This window comes from Ursus maritimus, unplaced genomic scaffold, assembly GCF_017311325.1.
Source record: "Ursus maritimus isolate PB19 unplaced genomic scaffold, ASM1731132v1 scaffold_25, whole genome shotgun sequence".
Classification (NCBI taxonomy): Eukaryota; Metazoa; Chordata; class Mammalia; order Carnivora; family Ursidae; genus Ursus; species Ursus maritimus.
The window spans coordinates 18,865,547-18,884,552 of NW_024425008.1; positions in this window are offsets into that span (position 1 = coordinate 18,865,547).

The following is a 19,006-nucleotide window of genomic DNA, read 5'->3' on the forward strand; positions in this document are numbered from 1 at the left end:
CCTGGAAACAAAGTAGAGATAAGACTGAAATGCCAATTAATAAAATATACACTAAATATACACTAAATAAATACACACTTACATACACTAATAAAACACTCTGAAGAGTCCTTTCTGAAAGAAGCAACAAGTACAGTTGCCTTAGGCATATGTTTTTGAACTCTAAAGAATCGGTCTTCCTTTCTCCTCCCCAGAGCCTGAGAGTCAAAACATCATCTTCCTCTGTGATGGAGAAATTGGCTGGGTTTTCATGCATTCTGCTAGTGCAAACTTGACAAATGTGGAGGAAGGCCGTTGCAAAGAGGTGACTGCCGGTTGACCTAGGCGTCTGAGGCTCCTCACCCCTTTCCCTGTCTTTGGAATGTGCATTCTGCTTGCCTTCCCTGCTCCTAGAAGCTGCACCAAATGGCCTTGAGCTAGTGATTAAGAGGGCATACCTGATTGAACCTAGTTAAGGTCTCCATATAAACTTTTTAACATTTGGTGGGAAGGTGTGGAGATCTACTTGTCTTTCAGCGACTCAAGACAAGCTTTGTATATAAGTTCCCTTGTTAATTAAACCTGCCACCTACCAATTTGGAGTGGCCTTTCTCTTTCCTGGGTCTCTCCCTGCCCTGTGTGTTCAGGGGCTGGTTTCAGATGATACATGGGTAAGCTTGCTGAGGAGCTTGTGAACCAACAGACACTTCTCCATCTTCCTGCCATAATTTCTTTATCTGCAAAATGGATGGATACCAGCTATTTTGTAGGGCCAACAGGAGGATTGAATAAAATAAAGCATGGAAAATATTTTATAAACTCTAAAGTCCTGTATTAGTATCAATATTCCTGCTCCTACCTGAAATATAAGGGCTGATGATTCCAGGGCAGATTAAAGACCATAAATGTTTTCTCAGGGCAAATATTTCTACTCCAGGGAAACCCAGTGATATGGAATTCTGTTCCATTTTTCACCCTGCCTTGGTAGTAGAAGTAGTTAATGATAAATCCTTGGTCATGTGGGGTGATGGATGATTACCGAATTAAGAAGGCATTCCCTTCATTCTTTCTAATCTATCTGAAAAAACATTATCTGCTTGATTTTATGGTCAAATTCATTGTTTCAGGGTAAATGGGAAGCTAGTAAGAAAAACAAAACAGATGGAAAGCAGTGAGGGGGCCAACCAAGAGTATTTTAGAAATCTTTAAAAAGATCTAGGAAGTAGAAGAGATTTCTAATGGGATCCTGGGCTCCAATTTTCTGTTCTCAATTAGTTAATGCATTTCACTCTTTCATCAATTACAGTCCATAAAATGTCTGCTATTATTTCCCACCAGGTCTGTTTTTCCTCTCATGGAATAGGATCCCAGAGGGGAGAATAAAACACACCAAAAAACAGTGCTTCTCAGAAACATAGGATGGATGTGCTCTGAGAATCACCACTGGCAGCAAACAGTCCCCTGCGTAGGGAAAAAAAGAATTTCCTACATCTTCAGAATTTTAGACCAACTTGTAAATCAGCTGATAGCAGAGGGCCTCAAGGGGAGACCAAATAGCTTTATCATTTCATTGCCCTTCATTTTTCTTTTTTAGCAGTGTCTATATCACTATACAAACCCTCGTATCCTTTGCTTTGATTTTTGAAATGTAAGTTAAATTTACAAGTTAAGAATCTACATGCATTAATTTGCGTGGAAAAAGAGTACGGCACCAAAAAATACTATCCTGAAAAATGTGCTTTCTTGCCTAAATAGCCAAATCTTAAGTCAAATATCAGTAGCTAACAAGAAAGGGACTATTTGAATGCTTTTCCTTTAAGGGCCCACCCACGATCTGGATATTTTGGAGAATATGAATATGTGTATATTCATAATCGTAATTTTCCTTGCCCTCAAAAGATAAAACAAAAACAAAAAACAAAGCTCAGGAGTGCCCTATGCCTAAATGGAACTAATAAAATCTAAAAATATAAAGAGATTGAATAGGTATTCACTTTTTAAAAAATTTTTAACTTTCTTTCTTTAATTTTTGGTTTTTAAAGATTTTTATTTATTTTTTAAATTAACATATGATGTATTATTTGCTTCAGGGATACAGGCCTGTGATTCATCAGTCTTACATAATACCCAGCATTCAACACAACACATATCCTCCCCAATGTCCATCACCCAGCCACTCCAGCTCCCCACTCCCCTCCCCTCCAGCAACCCTCAGTTTGTTTCCTAAGATTAAGAGTCTCCTATGGTTTGTCTCCCACTTGGGTTTCGTCTTGTTTCATTTTTTCCTCTATTCGCCTATGATCCTCTGCCTTGTTTCTTAAATTCTGCATATCAGTGAGAGCATATGATAATTTTCTTTCTCTGATTGACTTATTTAGCTTAGCATAATACCCTCTAGTTCCATCCAAGTTGTTGCAAATGGCAAGATTTTAATTTTTGATGGCTGCGTAATATTCCATTGTGTGTGTATGTCTCTCTCTCTCTCTCTTTATATATATATATATATATCTTCTTTAACCATTCATCTGTTGATGGACAACTGGGTTCTTTATATAGTTTGGCTATTGTGGACATTGCTACTATAAACACTGGGGTGCAGATGCCCCTTCGGATCACTATATTTGTATCTTTGGGGTAAATACCTAGTAATGCAATTGATGGATCATAAGGTAGCTCTATTTTCAACTTTTTCAGGAACCTTCATACTGTTTTCCAAAGTGTCTGCACCAGCTTGCATTCCCTCCAACAGTGTAGGAGGGTTCCCCTTTCTCCAGATCCTCACCAACATCTGTCATTTCCTGACTTGTTAATTTTAGCCATTCTGACTGGTGTGAAGTAGTATCTCATTGTGGTTTTGATTTGTATTTCCCTGATGCCAAGTGATGTTTCTAATAGATGAGGAAACCAAGGTCAAATTAAGTGATTGGTCTGTGTTGGCTTAAATGACCAGTCAGGGCTGCTCGTTTGGTTTATAGCAAAGGCCTTTGGCTTTTCCTTATATTTGCATGCCAAATGACTAGACAATGTTAATGTTTTTTTGTTGTTGTTGTTTTCCCCTAATACCTTAAACCTGACCCACAAATGTTATTTGGAACAAAGAAAAAGAAAGTTGTTCCCATTGTTGACATAAATCAGTATTTCTCAATTGAGATTCGGCTTCTAAAGGTATAGTAAGGGGAACAATTGGGATATGAGGGAATGATGAACTCCAAGGGGTCATTATATACAGATTTATTTCTTTTGCTTTTCCATCTCCACTGACTCTGATTCTAGACTAAATATATTTGTTCAGACCACAAAAGCCCCTTGGTAACAGTACTTTTTAAGCCCACATGTCAGATACTCTCCCAGCCCACTTGGAGTCTAACCATCGGTTTGGGGATATAAGTTTATTCTCTTGATAGCTATTTCCTCAATTGCTTTCAGTCCACAAATGTCTCATTTCAAATGATGATTGGTTTTATTACACGATATGTGTGCGGTGAGAAGAAGAGGACTGACTGGGTATTTTGTTTTTGTTTTTTGTTTTTTTTGAGTCAGGTAGTGACTCAAGATGAAAGATTCCTTCACACTATGCTACTTACAACTCTACCAAGATGAAACAGTCTACCAGAAGGAGAAGCAGAAGAAGATAGAGAAGGAAAAGGAGAAGAACAACAAGAAGAGGAAGGGAAAGAAGAAGAAGAAAGAAGGAGGAAGAGGAGGAGGGGGGAGGAGGAGAGAGCAAGAGGGAGGAGCGGAAGGAATATTCCTAGTATTAGAAAGAATGGGTTAAAAACAAAAAGCCTTTATTTATTTATTTTACACAGTATCATCTAGATAAAATTACCTTTCATTCCATTTACCCTATCTCATTTTCATCTCCAGTGGAACACTTAAGACAGAAGTTACTCATTTGATTTCTCTTGCATTAGTCACAGTAAACATAGATTAATTAAAAAAAAAAAAATCTAGTGGAACACCTTACATTGCTGAGGTTGGGTATTACCTTTTAAATCCAGGCATAGGACCAAGCTCTGTATACAAAATGTAGATAGAATTTTGAGAATTATCATTATTTTTAAAGCACATGTCACGTGAGTTTTTTCAATCCCACAATGCCTTGTGTATTTTTCTTCTCCCTCACTGTCTTCTCTGCTCCCTGCCCTCAGTTAGGCCTTCTTATCTTGTAACTCTCTGTCTTACTACACAGTGCCTTTTTCATGAGCCACATAGAGCCCCAGGTTCTAATCCTTTCACTTTCCACCAGGCCTATCTTCTCCATGCACATGAACTCAACAATCCTGGTTCTTCCCATTTGCAGCTTCCCATTTCCCTCCTAAACTGGATCATTCCCATCCTTCTTCGCTCACTCTATCTGCACCAATTGGCTTTTGTACTGATAAGATTGTACATGTGCTGGGGGACATTAATCACACAGGCACATGATATCTTACTGCTTCAACTTTATACTGTACCCTCAAGTTATTTGTCCAAATTTCTCAAATATTTAGAAGGAATAAGGATGAGAGACTTATCTTTAAAAAAATATTTTACTATATGCCATTAAAATCTTAAATTCTCTAATTCCTTCAAATCATATGTTTCTCCTACCTTTCCTCTTTTCTTCTGGACTCTTTCAGATTAGGTTCCATTCTTCTCACCACGGACCATAATTCCGAATTATCTCCTTGTGTATTTATCTATGTATAGCTCTGTCTTCACTCAGTAATTTTTAAAAATTACTTCTCTAAGCTGCATCACTGTAAATTTCACTAAACAGAACTTGGTTTCCTATCTCTCCTGGTTTTGCTGTAATTTTGTTAAGTGAAGTTAGACACGTCATCTAAATATAAATGTTTTCATGTGTCTTTTTCACATGCAACTCTTGATGCATATGAAAGCTCTTTACAAATGTAAATTTATAGTCTTATAAATGCCAATTCTGAATCATCTCATACACAGCCCTTTCTGAGGCAATCTTGTTACCCTTCAGTATTTTTTGAAGGACAGCCTTTGAAGGCAGATAAAGCTCTATCTAAACAGTAAACATCTGGTCCAAAGAGATTCTTCTTCAGAAGTTGAAGTGGGGAAACAGTGAAAATCAGGCAGTTTGTGGCAGGACAGGCAGCAAAATAATCATGAAGTAAACATACACCAGAGAGTCCACCATTTATATTAGTGAGCCAAAAAATTAGAAAACCAAAGTTATAATTAGACACTATAAAGAAGGACATGATAAAGTCAACTAAAAATGAGAAGACTTAGAAAAGAAAGAAAATGCATCAAGATAGTAGCTCATTTAAATTCAAGGTATTGTGCTGGATAGTTTCTATTTGCCTTTCCAAATATACATTTCGAATTCTACTAACCTACTTTGTTCCCTGGAACCACCCAGGCTGCTTTGCCTTTGGCTTCTGATTGGGCATCATCATGGCAGGTGTGGGTGGGAGATTGGGTAAAGATGAAGAGAGATACTGGGGGGTTGTATTCTCTCAGCTTCCCCTCTGCAAAGCTGCAGCGTGACAGTTGCTATAAAGGGCCATGGTATCAGATGGGAAGCCCACTGCTAGAGCCACAGGTCTTGCTGGACTTCAGCAGTCACTCCCTCCCTTTGCTCCTTTAGGCCTAAGGGTGGCCATGGCTTCCTTCTCTTTCTAACCCCAGGCTGTGTGACCATCCCATGTCAGTTTTTCTTAAGCTCTCTACGTTTGTGTTAATGGCGCCTTCAAAGAAAATTAACTAACACTTCTTAACTAACACTTTTAAATACGTCATCGTTCTCCTTCCTGAAGCCTGACTAAACCCGTCTTAATAGAGTAGATGTGTAGCCACTCAATGCTAAGACATCTTGGATCAAGAATGACTCTAGTTTTAGGCTTTGTAAAGTTCACTTTCTTGACCTCATTTTGCAACAGCTCATCAATCCAGTACAGTGTGGCTTTGCCTGCACTTCTCCAATGACTATGGTAATGTCAAGGTCTCCAATGACCTCTCTGTTGCCAAATTTAGTGGGCAGTTCTTAGTCCTCATCTGATTCAACTTCTCAGCAGGTATACTTACCAGCACTCTCGATTGTCCTTCTCTCTCCCAGATTGTTCTGAATTGTTACTGTTACCAAAATGACACTTGTTATATAATTTTACAAGTTTTACATAAAATAGGAGATTTCTGCGTTACCTTTCCCCATTCCCAATTCCCATTTTTCTAGAAACAATGGCTTTCAATGCTTTCAAACTAGCTTCCCCCATGTCATACCCTGACATTTGTCTCCTAATTTCTAAATATATGTTTAAAATATTTTTGCTAGGCTTTTTTGGTTTTAGAATAATCTATCAACTTCCTGTTGAAGAAGCTACTACTGTAATTTCTTACATCACCTCCACACACTTACACACATGAATTGCTTTTTTCCTTTCTGCTTGATAAGGTTATACTATAATTTTTACTTGAATCACTATGCCCTCTCCATATGATTATGGCTAAGTAAATATTCACAAGTGATTCATGCAGTGTCTGTTTTCTTTTTAAAAAATATTTCTGTCACTCTTTTTATTTGCTTTTGTTTCCTCTGTACTCATTCTTAATGTACTATAATAAATAAAATTCCCTCTCATTAATTTTAAGCATTTTCTTTTCTTGGTGTTATCCTTTCTAGAGATTCTCATTCTTTTTCATTAATTATTGCTAAAAGGACATCATCTTGGGATATCTCTTTGCCATCATCCTGGAAATTCTTTTCCCCTTTCCCAAAGGTGAGATCTCCAATTTTCTGGATACCATTTCCACATTCTTAGTTCACTCCTGTATCTTACTGAAGTATATCCTCCAGCAGATTTCTAGAGAAGGGTATATATGAAGAAAATTTTTTGAGATCTAGGACATTGGGTAGCATCTTTAGGTATAGAATACTGGTTGAAAAGTATTTATCCCTAGACTTTTGGTAGCCTTGCTCCATTATTTTCCAACTTCCCGTGGTGCTATTGAGCAGTTCGATACTCTTCTGACTCTATGTTCTTTGTATACAAGCCTTTTCCTTTTTCCTGAAATTATGTAAGATCATCATGTTGTCCCATAGTTTTATGATGGCATATGATTTGGGATAAGTCTTTTTATCTATTATACTGGCAATTGGTGTATAGGGTGACCAGCTCTTTCCAGTGTACCCGGGATTATTATTGTTTTTAAAACTAAAGGTCCCACACCTCAAGAACGCCCTGGTTTTAGGCAAACCAAGACATTGGGTCACTTTACTGATGAGTCTTCTCAATTTATAACATCATGAATTTCAGTTGTGGGAAGTTTTCTTAAGTTACTTAATGATTATCTCCTTTTTCTTTTAATTTTTAAAAATTTTTCCAGATACAACATTTTTTTAGTTGCTGTGTCTCTGGACTGAGAAGATGGTTAATTATATCTTTTCTAGTTACTATGTTTTCCTTTCTTTCCTTCCATAAGTTTTTTACTCCCACTCCCACTTTTGTATTTAATCTTTTATGTCTCTTATCTTATTTTTATTTATTTATTTATTCGACAGAGATAGAGACAGCCAGCGAGAGAGGGAACACAAGCAGGGGGAGTGGGAGAGAAAGAAGCAGGCTCATAGCAGAAGAGCCTGATGTGGGGCTCGATCCCATAATGCCGGGATCACGCCCTGAGCCGAAGGCAGATGCTTAACCACTGTGCCACCCAGGCGCCCCTCCTATCTTATTTTTATTTTGCAAGAAACTTTTTTCTTCCTGAATGTTTGCATTTTCTATAGTAACCTATCCCTGTTTAATAAATGTGTTTTTTCTCTTTTTTCTGTATAGACTTTCTACTGCTTTTGACATAATTCTACTTTAGTCTGAGTATTTACTATTTGAGATTTATCTCAAATATTTGGTAATCATTTGATGTCTGTCATATCTAAAAGCGATACACTAGAATTCTCTTAGGAAGGTACATGTGCTGGATCAGGGAAGATTCTCTGACTGGACTCTTCTTGAGGATCTCCAATTGTCAGTTATCTGAAAGTTCTTTCTCTTAAACTTATTGGTTTCCCCAGAAAAAAATTTTGACTCCTTCCTGGATAGTGTAAGCCTTGATGCCATGTTCTTGGAGCTGAGGAGGAGAAACTTAGGTCTGTCACTATTTTGTACCATTATCTTCTTTTATGAGTATGATTTCCTCCCCTTTCTCTGGGGTCCTGAGTTGATATTTCTTAGGTTAACCAACCTCTTTAGAGAGTAAATCCCTAATGTTCTGTAATGGTGAAGGACATTCAATTACTAGTCAGAGGTTAATAAGGGAAGGGATTAAGGAGTCCAAATCTTTCTTATACAAATTTTCAAACAGTGCTTCTATCTATAGTACCATCTATATTTCCATTTTCAGAAGTACCTGGACCTTCAATTTTTGAACAATTCGTGGCATTTTGTGTTGTAGAAATCATCTTTCAATCTAGCTAGCCTAATAGCTTTCCATTTGTCTCCTTGATCCAATTCGACTCACCATCATGTCTCCAGAAAATCAAATCAGATAATGTCTCACTTGAGAACCCTTCATTGGCTTCCCAGAACACTTAGAAGAAAATACAAATTATTGCATTATATAAAAAATCCTGCATGATCTGGCCTTTGCTTATTGCAAAACCTCATTTTGTATCATGTCCTCTTTTACTCACTTAGTCTAATTACATCATTATTATGCCAAGCGCTTCCTGACACAAGGTCTTTGCATGTTGCGTTCCTACTCTGGAATACTCTTCCAACAAGTGCATACATGTATATACACCTTCACACATACACACAGCCCACACACATGCACTTTGCCCATGACTAGATTCTGTTCATTTTTCATGACTCAACTTCAGTGTCACCTCTTGAGCAAGATCTTTTGTGACCACTTGCTCTGAGTATTTCATCCATCCCTCATTCCTACTTTAGCCCTTTGTTTATTTCCTCTTTAGCAGTTACCTCAATTTGTAATTATTCTCTTTATTTCTTTCAGGAATACCGTAGAGGGGCATTTGCATGAGTAATTTAAATATGCAATGTAATTCTGCATTATTATGCAAACCACATTAATCTTCCTGACCAGTATGTACACCAGATTATTTTCAGGAAATTCTTTGGCTCATACTACTCAGATGCCATTATTTTCAGGCAATATATTACAGTACATTTACAGGTTACTGGGAGGCATTTTTATAAATACAAACTAAACCACACTTGTCAAAATAAAAGAACAAAGTGTGATGAGAGTTGACAGTTTAGATTAGATATTCCCTTCACTTGAGCAGTCAGAATATTAACCTCAGGGGGTTAAAAGTGGCACAGGGAGATAACTGCTAGATATAAAACAATGAGAAGCAGGGTAAACAAAGAGCACTTACTGAATTCAAGTAATCTACAATACATTCCCCATATACAACATGAAAGAGGCAATGAAATTGATCCAAAATAAAAGGGAACATCAAGGAACTAGAATGAAATGGTATCAGTGTTTTTCTTGCAAAAGAAAACATGCATTATTACATTTTAGCAATATAAGACATAGTGTTAGATGCTATAACATCAGTATGCCTAGGGTGCCATATAGGACTATACAGGAGGGACACACAGCGTAATGAGGAACAGGCAGGAGCTGCTAGAAGAGTAAGAGGAAGGGAAGATCGTGTTATGTAGTCTAGATTTGGAAAGAAACTTAGAAAGATCAAATCTAATGTCAATTTTTTTCTCAAATGAGGCATATGAAGTCTAGAGAGGTGGGATGAATTACTCGATTTCTTTCCTTTTTTTTTTTTTTTTTTGAATTTTTTTGAATTACTCCATTTCTTAGAGCTCGACAGAAACAGAGCTTGGAAGAGGGTTTGATATCCCCAGGTGCCTAGTTTAAAACTCTACCTATTTACCATGAATTAGCTCTTCCATAGTTCCTATTGTGGGTTGTATTGTATACCCCTAAAAGATATGTTCAAATCCACAATACCTGTGAATGTGACCTAATTTGAAAATGGCATCTTTGCAGAAGTAGTTAAAGTGAGGTCATTCTAGGTTAGGGTAGGCACTCAATCCAATGACTGGTGTCTTTATAAGAGAAAGGACAGAGATTTACATAGAGGCTCAGAGGAGACACAGAGGAAGGAAGGCCATGTGAAGAGGGCGACTGAGGTTAGAGTGATGTGTCTACAAACCAAGGTCTACCAGGGCTGCTGAAAACCACCAGAAGCAAGGAATTGGCAAGGGAGGATTTTTCCCTACAGCCTTTATAGGGATCCTGGCCCAGCCAATACCCTCATTTCAGACTCCAAGATTCCAGAACTGCTTGAGAATAAATTTATGCTGTTTGAAGCTACCCAGTCTGTAGTAATTTGTTATCAGCCACCCTAATAAATGAACACACTGTCCATCAATAATAGGCAAATCTTACCAATCATATTCAGTGAGAGACTATCCCACTTTCCCCCACTGCATCTTGCCAACAAGACAGAATCAAATGCCCTGCTGATGCATGCACTCCCAGTAATCACTCAACTGTGATTTTTCTATTTATTTTTCTGAGCATTCAATCAGCTCCTCTGCTATGAGAGCAAAGATAATGATTTGTTTGTTCTTACCATTTATGATGGTTAATTTTATGTGTCAGCTTGACTGGGCTAAAAGATGTCCAGGTAGCTGGTACAATATTATTTCTGGGTGTGTCTGGGAGAGTATTTCTGGGAGAGATTAGCATTTGAATTGGTACTGAGTAAAGAATATTGCCCTCACCATTGTGAGTGGGCCTCATCCAATCCATTGAGGGCCCACATAGATCAAAAAGGTGGAGGAAAGGTGAATTTGCTTTCTGCTTGAGCTGAGACACCCATCTTTTCTCGTCCTTCAGACTCAGATTGGGACTCACTCCACTGCCTCTTCTGGTTCTCAGGTCTTTGGGTTTGGACTGGAACTATACCACTGGCTTTCCTGGGCTTTCAGCTTGCAGAAAGCAGATCATGGGGCTTCTCAACTTCTATAATTGCATGTGCCAATCTTTTATAATCTCTTTCTATATTCTTCTATATATCCTATTCTGTTTTCCTGGAGAACACGGACTAATATACCATTGTTTTCCTAGAGTCTAACAGAGTGTCGTGCTCATGATAGGCAATCAATAAATACTTATTAAAGAAAAAAAATGAAAGTGGGCAAAAGATATGAACAGACACTTGAACAAGGAAAATGTATAAATGGCCAATAAACCCTGGAACAACTGCTCAATAGCATTAGTCATTAGGAAAATGCAAATTAAAACCACAACAAGATACCAATAATTACCTACCAGAAAGTTAAAATTTAAAAAGAATGACAACAAATGTTGGCAGAATCTAGAGCATTCAGAATGCTCTCTTCTTGGTGAGAGTGTGAAATGTTAAAACCATTTTGTAGAAAGGTCTGGTAGTTTTTTATAAAACTAAACATACACCAACCCTGTGATCCAACAATTTCATGCCTAGATACTTATCTTCCTGCCCCCACATGTCCAAGAGGAAATATATGTCCACAAAATACTTGTATAGTAATGTTCACAGAAAATGTATAAATAATAGTCAAAACCTAGATATTGAATAGGTTTCTATCAACAAGACAATGATAAACAAACCGCACTATACTTATTTAATAAAATTCATTACTCAGCAATGAAAAGAAATGAATTATTGATCCACACGACATAGATGTATCTCAAAAATATTATGTTGACTAAAAGAAGTCTTAAGCAAAAGAGTCCCTCCTTATAATACCATCTATACAAAGTTCTAGAACAGGTTAAACTATGTTGACATAAATCAAAACAATTTTTCCCTCGGAAGACTTGGATGTGGGCATTGCTGGAGAGGGATATAACAGCACTTTCTGGATTTCAAGAGGGAATTGGTTTACACAGGTGTATGCTTCTGTCAAAACTCAATGATATACTTATGACTTACGTATTTCATTGTACATAAATTTTTTTTTAAAGATTTTATTTATTTATTTAACAGAGATAGAGACAGCCAGCGAGAGAGGGAACACAGCAGGGGGAGTGGGAGAGGAAGAAGCAGGCTCATAGTGGAGGGGCCTGATGTGGGGCTCGATCCCATAATGCCGGGATCACGCCCTGAGCCGAAGGCAGACGCTCAACCGTTGTGCCACCCAGGCGCCCCTCATTGTACATAAATTTTACACCAGGAAAAATGAACTGTAAACTATAAATACTGATGATGTGTTTAGATGAATAGATTAGTGATGTCTGAAATTTAATTTGAAACACACTAAAAATAAACAGATTAACTGATGAATGGATAGGAAGGTACATGGATGAACAGATATATGATAATACAAATTGAATGTAAATTGTTGAATGTAGAGAGCATGTATATGGGTTTTCATGGTCAATTCTTCCAATATTTTTCTGTCGATTTAAACATTTTTGTAATAAAATGTTAGAGAGAACTCCATAAAATATAAAAGATTAAAAATGAGTGAATCAAATTATAACTTAAACAATTTGGATTGGCAAAATTAAACTAAATATAGGATTCAAAAAGTCATAAGTACGGTGACAGAAGAGTCTGATGTAGGGAATCAGACTTCATTGTTGAAAAGCCTCAGGCTGGACTAGAACCCAAGACAAACACCCCTTAGCCCAAAGGTGCGGTGGTAGGGCTTGGGAAGAAACAACCACAATGCCTGACTTAAAAATCTTCTTTGTTAGAGCTTGGGCTATCTATCCATCTCCTTCAGCTAATACTCAAAACCAGCAGACAATAATAGATGGGTTTGCTTTAGATGAATTCTAAGTGAAAACAATTCTAGCTGCAAGAAAAATACATCTCTGCCCTGTTAGCCTTGACTTCAGCCCCTGCCTAGGAGAATTTGACCGTGGTACAGGGAGGGCAGTCCTGTGGCTTGAGGGCTCCTGTCTGAAATGAAAGACCCCTTTGCCTTTGAATTGGAAGCTTGCTGCTGCTACCTGCAGAGAAAGAGCAAAAGAAAGAGAAATAACTACTTTCTAAGAAGGAAAAGCCAGTGTGAAATACTGATCATCTAGGGAGCCTTCCTGCTCTCTAAAACCCTGCTCACTTTGGCTTATGTTGGTGGTGCAGAGAGAGACTAAGATTGCAGTACTCGTGAGGGGCCAGTATCAGGTCTAAGACTTTAACTATTGAAGTTGGGAACAACAACATCTTAAGTCACCAAATCCCATCCCTTTCCTACAATGGAAAAAGGAGAAAAACTCCCTTATCTGGTTTCTGCATTCAACTTTTCCTGGTGGAGAAGAGGTGGAGAGAAGCATATAATCCTTAGCACAATTCTTTAATCACACAATAGACAAATGACTCATGAACATTTGCAGAAGTATTTGCAAAACAAACGAACAAAACTTCTGAGAGTAATAACCAATTTTCAAGTTGATTTTTAAAAAACTCCAAGTATGCCTCACCAAGCAATCAGCTATAAGGGAAGGTTAATAAGCCTTTGGATTCAGACTCCAAAATCCCAAATATACATCCTGGCTCTGATGTTTATCAGTTTTGTTATCTTAGGCAGGTTATTTCTACTGATGTCAGGTTTTTGTTTTTAAGCCTCATTTTGAAAAGGTAGTGTCTGTCTAATTTGTGATATTAAATTTGCAAGTAGCTCAACAACCAACCTAAACTGGCTTAAACAGCAAAAGGAATTTATTAGCTCTTAGTATTGAAAAGTCCACATTCAGGGGCGCCTGGGTGGCACAGTCGTTAAGCATCTGCCTTCGGCTCAGGGCGTGATCCCAAGCATTCTAGGATCGAGCCCCACATCAGTCTCCTCCGCTGGAAGCCTGCTTCTTCCTCTCCCACTCCCCCTGCTTGTGTTCCCTCTCTCACTGTCTGTCTCTCTCTCTCTGTCAGATAAATGAAAAAAATCTTAAAAAAAAAAAAAAGAAGAAAAAGAAAAGCTCACATTCAGAGCTTCAGCCGACAACTCAAATCATAGGAAGAGGACATTATTTTACTCTCTCTTTATTTCATGCCTATTCCTGGTTTTGGCTTCTTTTTCAGCAAACTTTTGCTACCTTGGTGCAACATAGTTTTCAAAAAAGGAATGAAAGAAAAGAAAATGGTGACAATAACAACCATGAGCCCTGTGGTAATGACACAGTAGGGAAATCTAGGATCAAATGCAGCAAATACAATACCAGACATGCTACCCTCCTGCTTCTCTTTGTTCCTTTAATCATATCTGTTGGGGAAGCAGACATCATGGGACCTGCCGCCCCTCTTCAAGTTTGCCCAGGAGCAGCATAGGCTTGAAATATTCACCTATAAGGAAATGGGGTGCCAAAATCTTCCTTGGCCTCTGATTCTTCTTCCTTCTTAGAAGGAAGTTCTAGGTATGCTATGAATTTTCTTGTATTGCTTAAGTATGTGAATCATATGACACCTGGCCAGTCCCACCAGTATATTTGCATGCCCCCCTTCCCCCCCAGTTGCAGGAAGGGAGCCATGTCTTCCTAGTAGCAGGAGAGGTGTAGTCTATCACCCTGTGCTGGCTTTCTGGAGGGAGCCACTGACCAAGAGAGACCAGCACACATTACAGATACTAATCTTGCTGCATCTCTGCTCTTTTCTGTGAGCAAACTGTTGTCCCAACCTGTTCCTAAGTGTTGAGTCCTCCCTGGTGACTCCCAACCCATCAAAAAGCATTGGGTAGAGGTCTGTGAACTCCTACTTCTGGGGGCTGACATCGTTATGATCTTTGCCATCCTTCACGTGGTGGGAATCCTTACTTGGAACGGGTTGCTAGCTCTTCCTGCTTCCGGACAATATCCAACCCAGAAAAGCATTTTTTTTCAGGCAGTTCAGGAGAAGAGAAAAGAAGTTCTTTTTCCAGAGCTCTTAGAAAAATCTACACAGAGGTCCTTGTTTTCAAATGAGTCCAGTGCCTGAATCAGTAAGTGGGGCCACAGGAATGAGACTTTTTAGTGACATCTGGCACTGGTATTAGTATCAGCTGCCATAAAATCACACTGGCTGAATGTGAGGAAAAGAAATTCAGTACAAAAATTGAAGTATCATTACTAAGAGGAAGGGGGAATGGACGCTAATGGTCCCAAAGAGCTAATATCCACGACGAAACAAATGATGGTGAAGCTCATGAGATAAAGGATCTCAATACATTTCAACAATGTAAAGCCACCTGTATTTTCAAGTCATGTGTCCATGAAACCAAACAATATGAAGACTACACAACAGAGGTTAAAGAATCTGTAAACAGAGCACTGCTCCAGAAGCACAGAGCTTTCAAATGTTTTAAAAAACCAAGAACAATGATATGAAAAAGAACAATGTAAATTAATGGGTCTTGCTAACCAAGTCTTGCTGCAGTACAAAAGCAGTGTTCTTAGATCCCATTCCTTTTTCCTTAATGATGAAAATACTTGAGGCAATTAGAGCACTTGAGCGTGGATTGATTATCTTTCTACTACTTTACTTCAAGAGTGTTTTGCACGGTTATTTAATGTTTGAAAAGTGTTCTGAGGTTTAGGTTGTAACCAGTTTGCTGCTAATATACATAAATTATGACACATAGAATGGAATATTATTTGGGTACTAAGAAGCATATTTTCAAAGAATATTTCACTGGATGTAAATTTACCATAGCCTAAAAATAAAAGAAACACAGTAAGCTCCACGGATAACATTGTTTTAATTCTGTAAGATTTTGTGAGATGTTTCAAGGGTATTTCCCTAGTTGAAAATAAAAAAAAAAGAATCTTTGCAAGATATTAAAATATTTATGGCTAATTATGGAGACTATAGTTGAGTACTTCTTATACTTTTCTGTAGTTTATGAATTTTTTCTAAGATTGTTTTAGTATTAACAATGACAAAACAAAATATCTTACTTAAGAAGATTAAAATAATAAAAGTATCTCATACGCATTTAGTGTGAAACACTATTTTCAAAGTACATTCTCTCCCTTTCCAGTTCCACGTATACAGTATGGTTTGACAGGGTTGGAGGCAGTAGGTAATTCAGAAATACAAGTATCACACGGATTTCCTTTTCCATGTCCCCATTCTTCTGGTGCTTCACACTTAGCCAAGTCCAAATTTCTCACCTGGCATTTGCCTTTAAATGTTCATAACAAATGTAATTTCCAAATTTCATCTCCCTTCTGTTATCAACAACCATAGGTGGTTTCACCATATGACTCAAGATTTTTTTCAAGTAATATTAAAAACAAGAAAAACAGGGTTGCCTGGCTGGCTCAGTCAGTTAGTTAAGTGATGGACACTTGATTTTGGCTCAGGTCATGATCTCAGTGTTGTGAAGTCAAGCCCTGTGTTGGGATCTGCACTGGGCATGGAGCCTGCGTGAGATTCTCTCTCTCCTTCTCCTTCTGCCCCTACCCTCATTTCCCTCTCTTTTGCCCCTCAATCAATCAATCAATTAATCTAACTATGGTATGGTAGGGATTTACATTTCACGAATTCAGCATTTAAATATTTTGCATGTTAAATATCAAATTGGGATTTCAAATGAATGTTGTGCTTTTAAAAAAAAGGTTTTATTTAAATTCCAGTTAGTTAACATTATACAGTGAATGTTGTGTTTTTTTTTAATTTTTTAATTTTTAAAAAAAATTTTAAAAAGATTTCATTTATTTATTTGAGAGAGAGAGAGACAGAGAGAATGAGTAGGGGGAGGGGCAGAGGGAGAGGGAGAAGGAGACTCCCTGCTGAGCAGGAAGCCTGATGTGGGACTTGATCCCAGGTCACTGGGATCACGATCTGAGCCGAAGGCAGACGCTTAACCAGGTGCCCCTCTTTTTTTTTTTTTTTTTTTAAATTTTAGAAAGAGAGAGTGTGAGCATGCTTGTGTGCACATGGGCAGAGAGGGGCAGGGGGAGAGGAAGAGAGAGAATCTCAAGCTGACTCCCCGCTGAATGCAGAGCACAATGAGGCTTGATACCAGGATGCTGAGATCATGACCTGAGCGGAAACCGAGAGTCAGATGCTTAACTGACTGAGCACTACCCCTACCCCCCCGCCCCCCAGTGCTGTGCTTCTTGAAGTAAGGACTCACACTGCCTTTATTTTGGTCCCAGCAATACTAGTCCATACACTCCAACATGAGAGGCAGTCGGTAGATGCTTGTTGAGTTGAAGAGCAAATACTATGCACTAGTGAAGAACGAATCTCAGTGTAAGTGGCTAAGTGTGTTTAGAACTAAAGTTTGTTTATTCATGCCATTCAGTATGAATTATAAAATATTTTTAAAATAAAAGTTTAGCACATAGTCACATTAAAATTGACCATATAAATTTTTAACTTAAGAATATATTTTATGGAAGTGGGCTTTGTACACAATGAGATACCTGACGGTTCCCCCATCTCCGTTCAAAGATGTCTCCATGTCCAAAAAAATAAGTATGTAAATAAACAGATTATCCAAAGATTATTACAAGACAGTAAGACATATGTACTAAGGATATGTATTGAGTGGTCTAAATTAGAGTAGCAGACAATCATACCTTTCTTCTTTCTTACAATATTTAGAATTACTTCCTTTGATTCAGTCAATAATTACATTAGAATGCAATTGAACTTAACAAATGGACGAGGTGCTCAATGACCAGTTTCTTGTATAGTAGTAATTCAATAAATATTTCCTAAATTTAGTTAAAGCAGAAATATGGCACATGCTAATTGCAAGAATTATCCCAATGTCTGTGATTGAGCCTGCATTACTGTCTTTTGCAAACTTTATACGCTAAGTTTTTCTTTTTAACCCCTTTAAAAGATGGACTAAAAGACACAAAGGAAGTATGAGATTTCTGATATAGAAGAAAAAGAGACAAAGAAGGAAAACAGAGTCTTCCTTGAAAAATCACAGGTAGTACTTGTCAAAGACATCATGGGGATGATTTCATCATTTGTTTTCCGCCAGGTGGTTGTCCTCAAGGCAGACACAGGTCTTCAGGTGGGAGGCGTCCTGTGCTAAAGGCTGGAAGACAAGCCCTGACTTCGGAGCTGCCGAGCACTTAGCCTGCGTGACACAGTGCTGATAAATGTCTCTAAAGCAGAGTGTCACAGATGTCTGCAGCAACCTTTGGGGAACCCGGGAAGTAGGCATTGTTGATTCAACCCCTGGAAATCCATTTTTAATATTCTCTTTGCTGCTTAGGATCCGGGGTCTCTCATTCTTTCCCTTAGTTTTTACCAGGCGTCAGCGAATTCTTTGTTAAAGAGCCAGACAGTGCTCTTTTGATTCATATAGAATAAAAAGAGGCAAACAAGAAAAAACAGCTTATCTTTGTGGGTCAAATAGTTTCAGATGGGCTATTCTGAAGAGATATTAATCTCCCTGCACAGGTCTCATGCAAAATATACTCAAAGGTATATACCCAGAAGTGGACGTGTTGGATCACAGACTGTGGGTATTGTCCCTTGAACTAGATCTGAAGTTGTTTCAACAATTTACACCTTATTTGTAGTATAGAAGAATTCCCATTCTCCATATCCCAGGTCCAGCCCCTTTGCCCCATATCCTAAATAATACCTGGAGTGTTACACTTTGTAGTTTTAGCAATTTGACAGGTGTGAAATTATCACTCTTTGTAACTTTATTATTAAGCATTCCTTGGTTGTAATGTAGTTGAACACCCTTCATATGTTTATTGTGCTTCTTTACTTCCTCTCTTATGAAGTGCCTGAACAAGTTATTTACCCATTTTACTACTGGGTGTCTCAGGTTAAAAAAGGAATTTTTAATGTATGTTTATTATGCATATGATTTATAGTGATTCATGTATATCACTTATAAATATATGTAAATATACCCATATACACACACTGGAGGTAAATGTTTAGACACACAAATGCATTTACAGATGGTAGTGCAAACATTATTCACATTCGGTTCGAAATGATGAATATTAATTTTCTCTTACCTCTGTAATCATTTGCATGATAATGGGCATTAATATTTTAAACCAAATGGATAAGCCATTGCTCAACTCTCCCTTGCGTGTACTTTATAAATCTACCCTCAAGTCAACCCCA